The following is an 8,383-nucleotide window of genomic DNA, read 5'->3' on the forward strand; positions in this document are numbered from 1 at the left end:
AGCCACCCTCTAATCACATGCGAAGTGTGTAGATTCCAAAGCAAATCCTGGCCTGGAGCCCCCCCCCCCACTCTAATGATTTTTCTGTTAATGTTTAATAAAGGGAAGCTAGTTCATTATTTACCCTGCATAAATTAAAGTCAGATAAAATTGATTAACCCCCGGTTCACGGCGCTGCCCTTTAGATGGGTATCTGCTGGGGACCGAGAGATATCGAAGTGACGCGTCTAGCGTGCGGCGCCAGGCAAAGAAGGTGCACCGGGCAGAGAATCGTGTTGACAGGAGACAAAGTCAGGAACGCTGCCGGCAGCCGGTCCACCTGATGATTAAATCGGCACCTCGTGCTGAGAAGTCAGGACGGGAAGGTGGGAAAGAGAGGAGCCGACGTCTCCTGAGGCCGTTTCATTTAGCCTGAAGATGAGCCACGTGCCCCCGAGGTGACCCGTCATGTTCAGGCTCCACGGGATCGCTGGTGTGCTGCGAATGTTTACTCAATATCGATACGACTTTAAAGGGGGGAGAGAGGGCAGAGACACATTTAACTGATGCTAACAGCTAAAATGTACAGAGTTAGTTAAAGTCCCAAACTTATGTCAGTAATGGAATGTGACTACTAATTTTTCTTGGGGTTTTTAAGTATATTTAACATGTATTTTGCTACATCTACAAGACCTATAAGAATATTCCCTCAATTTTAATTTTTTCCAAAATATACTTTAATTGATACATATTTATAACCCTGCTTAACAGAAACGGGGCAAAATCTCTGCTGTTCGTAAGTTCCAGTGTTGGACGGCGGCCAAAAGTCTTTTTTTTATTAATCATTACGACGAGGCGACAAAGCCGACCTTTGACCTTTGCATGTATAAAATGTCAACGCTTTCCCCAATTTCATCCTTTTAATTTGTGTGACATTTTCCCGTAATTAGGCCCTGAATTTGCCACATATGCCCAGTTAAACATAATTTGTTTTCGCAGTGCGGCCCGACCTTTGACCTTTGCGTGACCAACCTCGAAATCTTTGAAATCAAACGGTCATTTGCGTCACATATTTCTCTTGTGAGAATGGGCTTCATATCTCGAAAGCACTTGTCTCTATTTGTTAGCAATTGCTAAAATAAGGGAGGAAAAATGTTTTTTTTATTGGCATTTCTTTACTATTAAATGACAACACAGCGATGTGGTCTTTTCAATTAAATTCAATTAATTCAAATTCTATTTACCATATTTTCACGACTATAAGGCGCACCTAGATTTTCTCAAAAATCGACGGTGCGCCTTATAATATGGTACGCTGCGTGTGTGGACTAAGTTTCAAAATCTGCTGTGCGTCTTTGGTGGGTGCACTACAGTAAACGCTCCGCCAATCGATTAGTGGCACACCTACGCTTAAGGATCCCCTAAAATGGCGCCGGTCAAGCGAGACGCGTATGAATGAGGCTTACTTTAAACTACAGGCCATCTAATATGCGGCTGAAAATGGCAATCGAGCAATCTTAGTGTTTTTGCTTTATGAGGCGGCAGCATCTCTCCATACGCGCGAGGACAACTGTTGCGCAGCGGCTGCCCGCGGACTACCAGGAGAGGGTGGCCATCTTCCGCACCTACTGCCGCGACAAGATAACCGCGCCCAGCCACATCACCAACATGGATGAGATCCCTCTGACTTTTGACATCCCTTTGACCCACAAAGTGGAGAAAAAGGGACCAGCACAGTGGCGATAGACACATGGGCTATGATGCCGTCTTCATGTATTGGAAGAGCTTTCACAAAATCAAAGCTGGACTCACCAAACCGGACTCACCGAACCGGAAGCGGTCGGTGAGTCCGATTCAGATGATGAAGAAGAGGAATTCAGGACGTTGGACATTGAAATAGTGCAGCTGTTTAATTCAGATACAGAAGATGAAAACTTTGATGGTTTTGTGGCGGAAGAATGAATATTTTGTTCAATAAATGTGTCGAAACTCACTGTTTTACTTCCGTTGTCATTTTTTACTGTATGTTTCAGCATGCGCCTAATAATACGGTGGCGCCTTGTGTATGTTTTAAATACAGATATAGCACCCATAACTGAGACTGCGCCTTTTAATACAGTGCGCCTTACGGTCATGAAAATACGGTATATAGTGTCTGTTACAATCAAAATTGTTTCTAGGCTCTTTCCAGAATCCCAGGGCCTGACCCCCAACAAGCAACAGTGGCAAGGAAAAACTCCCCTTAACAGGAAGAAACCTTGAGTAGGACCAGGCTCATGTAGGGGGACCCTCCTGCTCATTAAATAAAAGGAATGTAGCCTTCTAACAAATTCATAGCAATACCACAGGTGACTGGGGAATCCACCCAAGTCCTGTGAGTCAAAAGCCGCCAGCTTGGCTACCTGGCGTGCTTTATTTCACTGGTACCAGCAGCTCCACAGCCACAGACACGCCTTCAGAAACTACAGTACAGGAGAGAGTCATTAGAAAAGGTGTAACGCAGGATGACAGAACTATGAAATCAGCCCTGGTCACAGTGGAGAACCCCCATTAAGGCGCCGTCAGAGAGCGAGTTTAGGTTAACAAGGAGGAGCGAAGCGTGGTGACAGTGACCAGAGAATGGAGCCGTTCAAGAGGGAGCGACCCGCCGAGATGACTCGGCTGTTTAAAAAAAAAAAGTTTCTGCGGATCCTTTATGTTGGCTGTGACATTTCCTGAAAATGTTTTTCTTTTCCTGTTAATTTCTAAAAGGTGGTGGAGTCGGCGGTGCTCTGTGGAACTTCCGCTATAGATTTCACGCTTCTCCGACTTCATTCCGACTTCATTATAGTCCGTTGAGCTCTCTCGCTTCTAACATAACACAAAGGGGGTTATTTTTACTCTAAGAAAGTGCCGTGAGACTCTTTAGCGTTCTCCTTTGGCGGCCGGCTTCTGTATGCATCTCCTCTTTGTTTCCTCTTCATAGAGCTGTTTGTTGTCAGTGTTTTCCAGGAACCCGGTTAGGCCCTTAAAGGTAATAATTGTCTGAGCCGAAGATTGCCCAGCTACCGACTAAACACTGTAACAGACTCGCGGGGACGGAAGCGTGGGAGAAACGACCTTGGTTCTCAATCTTCATGTAAATAAATATTTCTCTCTTGAATTCCTCAGCAGGCTAAGACCAGTTTTCAAGGTGGCTCCATGACAGGAGAATTCAAATTCAACAAAAGCCCTTTTTTTGGATGGATTTGACATATTAGTTTTACATAATATGGTGCAAAATTAGATTTGTTTAAGGACAGATTAGTGTGCACAAACTCTTGAGGTGACCACATGGTTGGTTCCATTTATCTGTACGTTTCTCACGGCTGAAACGAGGCTCAGCAATGTGCTTAAAATGGGCCCATGATAGATTTCTAAATAATTCAAGGTGCTGATTGCAAATGTCAAACAATTCAAGTGTGTCGGGCATCTGTGTTGTGTTTGGCTTGTCTGGCGGAGATGCTGGTTTCCCATTAAACCCAGTCAGATGATCAATATCAATCTCAGAGGGCTTAGGCTAGCGTTAGCCCAAATAATGGAAGGAGAAGGGACCGTCGTCTGATGAGCAAAGTCTCGACATTTGATTCCTCATGTGGTTTAATGACTGTTGACTGAACCCATTTAGATAGGTTGTCTCAACGGGTGGAGGCTCCTCCTCACTGAAGGAAAAGTTCATCCATCCATCCATCCATCCATCCATCATCCATCCATCCATCCACCCGTCTGTCCGTCATCCATCCATCCATCCATCCATCCATCCATCCATCATCCATCCATCCATCATCCATCCATCCATCCATCCATCCATCCATCATCCGTCCGTCCATCCATCCATCCACCCATCATCCGTCCGTCCATCCATCTATTTATCCATCCATCCACCCGTCCGTTCGTCCGTCATCCATCCATCCATCCATCCATCCATCCATCCATCCATCCATCCATCCATCCATCCATCCATCCATCCATCCATCCATCCATCCATCCATCCAGAAAAAGGCAATCAAATAAAGATGCAATAAGAGAGCATCTGTTGGTCTTTAGTTCTAGTATTGCCACCGTCTGTTGTGTGATTTCAGCAGCTTCCAAGGAGAACCTGAGCAACGTACCCTCGACTAGCAGCCTTATCTCCAAACCATTGCGTGTGATAAGGCCGACACGTGTGATTGAGACCTCTGCTCGCCTTTGCTTGTGGATTCACTGTGACCATCTTCTGACCCCCGTCTTAAAACACGAGTGACGCTGCTTTTCTTTGTTTCCTTTAAAATCTTTCATCATGATTTCTCGCTCCCTGTCACTTCATAGGCAGGAGTCGGATTCATAATTCATGACAGAGACATTTCAGTATCTCAGGGGAATCGATTTGACCTTGATCCTTAGGTTTTATGATGACAAGTACAGCATTTAATTGTTATTGTGGAAGAAAATGAGGATAACCAAAAGAATTGAGCGAATCACTGGACAGGAGGAGAAGATCCCAAACTCTGACTGGACAAATGATGAAACCAGCACTGGTTTAGAACTTTTCAGAAACAGTGTTTTTTCTTTAGCGTGTTTGGAGATAAACCCGTGTGATTCCCTAATTGTGCTTTGTGGACTCATAATTATTCAATTAGAGTAAAAACAAGACCCTAAATCCAAGAATGTTAACTTGTGGTGGATCTCGCCGTGGCAGCTGAATCAGACCAGTGTCCCCAGTGGCGCTCATGTGATGGGTTTGTGAATTAAGGACAGTTGTTTGTGGAATTGTACCATCTGGCCGGGGGGCTTTTTGTGTTGTTGGGGCTGAATTGACCTTTTGTGATCAATAAAGTGATTTTAATTTAACAAAGGCTGTGCTGATCCGGCCAAACAGTCAGATGTTACAAAAGTAATGTGTTTACTGCTCTTCAATGGAAGAAGGGACCTTTAAAGGTCCAGTGAAGAAAACCATCAACATATAAAAGGTGGAAAAACTCTAAATGTAATAAGTGTTCTACATGATTTTGCCTGTGCCACAATTGTGCCTCTTGATATGAACCGGTAGAGGAAAACAGGACAGTGCGACAATCAATGCTACATTCAACAGGACAGACATAGACAATAAAATCTGCCAATCCAGTAAATGAATATAAGCATACAGGAGGGCTCCGAATAGTTATAATGAGGTTGAAACAATGAGTTGTCTAAAGTGAAGGGCAGCAGCCAAAAGCTGATAGCAGAGGATGGTTTCGATCCATCGACCTCTGGGTTATGGGCCCAGCACGCTTCCGCTGCGCCACTCTGCTGGACATCTGTAGCTGGACATTATCCGTCCAGAGCCAAGCTACTTCAACATGGACGTGTCCTCTGGGACGACTGGAGCTGCAGAAGCTCCCAACCCAAACAGAGCAACAATTTCACTGCAATAGACGTGATTGAGAGAATTTTAATCTCCTTTCTTTCCCGACGTCGTTATCGGGCCATTGTGTGATGTTGTTCATGTAACTGATCATCCAGCCACGGACGTAAAGAGCCAGGAACCAGGAATCCACCCCGGGAGCTCGCCAGTCCATCTCAGCTTTTGGATTATGGGAAGAAAGTGGAGAACCTGGAGAAAAGTCATGACTACTGCCGAATGGTGGCATTAAAACCCAGAACTTTCTGCTGTGTGTGTGTGTGCTCGTAATTGCTTCCATCATAGCAGACGAGGTCAAGGAGACAAGGAATTTATTTTAAACGCAGGAACACCTGAGGGGCACTTTACTGATTTGGAAACTGCAGAAAAACAAACATCAATCAACCTAAATACACCAAACAAGAATTTTCTATTAGTCGTTTTTTTCCACTTTAAACTGTTTGTTTGACTGTCTGATAACTGTGGGTTTAATCTAAAGGATTGTGTGAAACAGACACACTCGCTGCCTCGTCTATCATCACCGTTTTGTGTTGGGAAATTGCATTTGCATAGCTTTTGTTGCAAACACATTTAGCAACTGGGGATGATTGCAGCGGCAGCAAGAACGGAGCCGGTTTAATGCAAATATTCCACGCATCCTGCTGACGGGCGGAAGTGAGAACGCGCCATCTGTACATGGTATTAGATGGACAAATCCAAACATTTCCCTTCAAGGCCAAGTTATGTTTGTGCATCAGGATGACAGTTTTCCTACTGCTGGATCGGGAAAAAAAGCATTTTTGTTGCTTGACTCTCCTTCCACCCTCTGCAGCCCCCACAGGACTGATTCATGGAGCGTGCACTCGTCCAGAGCCTGTTGACTGCACAGCTATTGTCCTTTTTCTCCTTGGCGTTCTACTGATGACCTTAAGCTGCCAGTTTAAGCGAGCTGGAGTTCATATTTCACAGTGAATTATGTCATTGTGACTGTGGGCCAGAAGTGAGGACAAACCTTAGCACCATATAACTAATTTAATGTCAAATTTATTTATTTAATGTCAAACAATATAGGAAGCAGAGGTGGGGTAGATTGGAGATATATTTAACCGATTCTAATAGTTTCTTTCAGGTCTTTTTGGAGGAAAGGCAGTAATTAATAATTATAATATAATTCCGAACAGTCCAAAAGTGATGCTACACATTTCTCTATCACAATAGCAATGCTACATTGCTGGATCTGACTAGTGCAAAGAAAGAAAAAGTCATCCCATTAATGATAGATTTTGGGTTTCCTACTCAGCCCAGCTTCCACTTTCACTTTAAACTAATTCCTTAGGAAAAAAAATCAATGGGAAGACTAACCAGGCAATTATGCGTTAGAGTTTCCATGGTAGCCTGCTGTAAAAGGGCCCAGGAGCGTGGATCCAACAGCAAAAGGAAGACAAATGGAGGTATCAAAACAAGCTCTTTAATCAAGGTGGAGGCAAAAGGTCACAGACAAGGGGAGAATCAGGCAAGGGAGCAGGCAAAAGTCAAAAGGTACCAAACAGTCATAAACAAACTACAATCAAGGAACAAAAAAACACAAACACACTTGCACACAACAGCTGCAAGGACCACCTGGCATGGACGTGAACAGAGGCGTGGCTTAAATAGGTCCAAGGGCGGGAAGGTAATGAGACAGAAGTGAAAATCATAAACTACTTAGTAAAACCTAAGTAAAACTAACAACACACAACCAGGAAACCGAACTGCCAAACTAAAACAGGAAGTACACAGTAAAACACAGACATGTCACATGCGTCTTTACTGAGCATACATAGTCACCCTTGTATTAAAAAGACTGGCTGCCTGGATCATTGGCTAATGTCATCTTTTGCACATCAAGGAATCTACCCACAATGCCCCTGGGATTGACCGCCTCATGATTGCAGAATTGGAAACCCCCATCTTAAATAATGGCTAGTCTAATAGGTAGAGTCCCCACAGTCATCCATTTAATTCATGCAGCGTCTATAATAAGCAAAAATGCCCCAGAAATGAACTTTGAACAGGAAGAAACCGTGAGCAGGACCAGCAGGAAAAACAGAAACGGATGTACCGTAAATGTAGTTTAGCAGATATGTAAGTGGTTTGCTGATTATGTGAAAACATGAAGGGTAACATGGATGCCCAGAGGCGATGAGCCTACGGTCGTTACCTCCATGAGGGGTCTGAGCTTTTCCTTGTGGTTGGGGGTGGAGATCAGCCATCCTGATAAAACTAAGCAAGAGAAATGCTCTTTCGGTGTCTCCATGAAACATCTGATTAGGGTACCTCTGGGGTATCACTCTGTTTGTATGAAACCACACATTAGACCTGGATGGTAGGTTTTAGTGGACCTCATTAAAGTCCAAATTCTCAGAGGAGCAGCCAGAAACCACTGCTGGGGGAGGAAAATACCGCCTGCTTAGAATGCCGCCACCGTGACTTGACCCGAAAGATAAGTGGAAGGGGGCAATTTTTCCAGCTGCTGAACACTGTTAAGCAGATGTGACCCTAACGCTGTTGTGTAGAGCTGTGATCCTCCAGCAGAGCAGTGGCCATATCCTCAGATCCCTCAAATAAAGCCATTCCCTCAGGGTGGATCAATATTGTACACGCCTGCATGTATAAAGTGCCGGAGATGTGATGCTCTGTGATGGAATCTGATTTCCTGCGGTCCTTTCGTGCTGTCATGAGGCGTCGGGCTGTGGGATGCCAAAATATTTGATGTAATCCAGCACGAGAATTGAGATTTTCTGCCTTTTTTTTTTTTCTTCCATCAAAACCAACAGCAAGTCCTTATTAGGGATGACACAGTGAGTGGCCCTGGTCCTGGAATTTGTGCTGTGCATCACCCAGCGGGGCATTAGGACAGGAAAGATAAATGAGATGAGTTAGCAGCACAATATACAGTGAGAATTCTTAAGGACTTAGTGATGGACACTGTATTACTGCAATCCATCATCTCAACCATTAGTTACCCTGGTGATAAATGAAGATACA

General features: G+C 44.3%; 1 non-coding gene across 1 annotated transcript; it reads right to left on the reverse strand.

The window, feature by feature from the left end:
* Positions 1-5,195: 5,195 nt before the first annotated feature.
* On the reverse strand, positions 5,196-5,267 carry trnam-cau (transfer RNA methionine (anticodon CAU)). Its single transcript has one exon. It is a non-coding gene; the product is annotated as a tRNA-Met (tRNA).
* Between the last annotated feature and the right edge of the window lie 3,116 nt (positions 5,268-8,383).

Source organism: Takifugu flavidus, chromosome 8 (genome assembly GCF_003711565.1).
Source record: "Takifugu flavidus isolate HTHZ2018 chromosome 8, ASM371156v2, whole genome shotgun sequence".
Classification (NCBI taxonomy): Eukaryota; Metazoa; Chordata; class Actinopteri; order Tetraodontiformes; family Tetraodontidae; genus Takifugu; species Takifugu flavidus.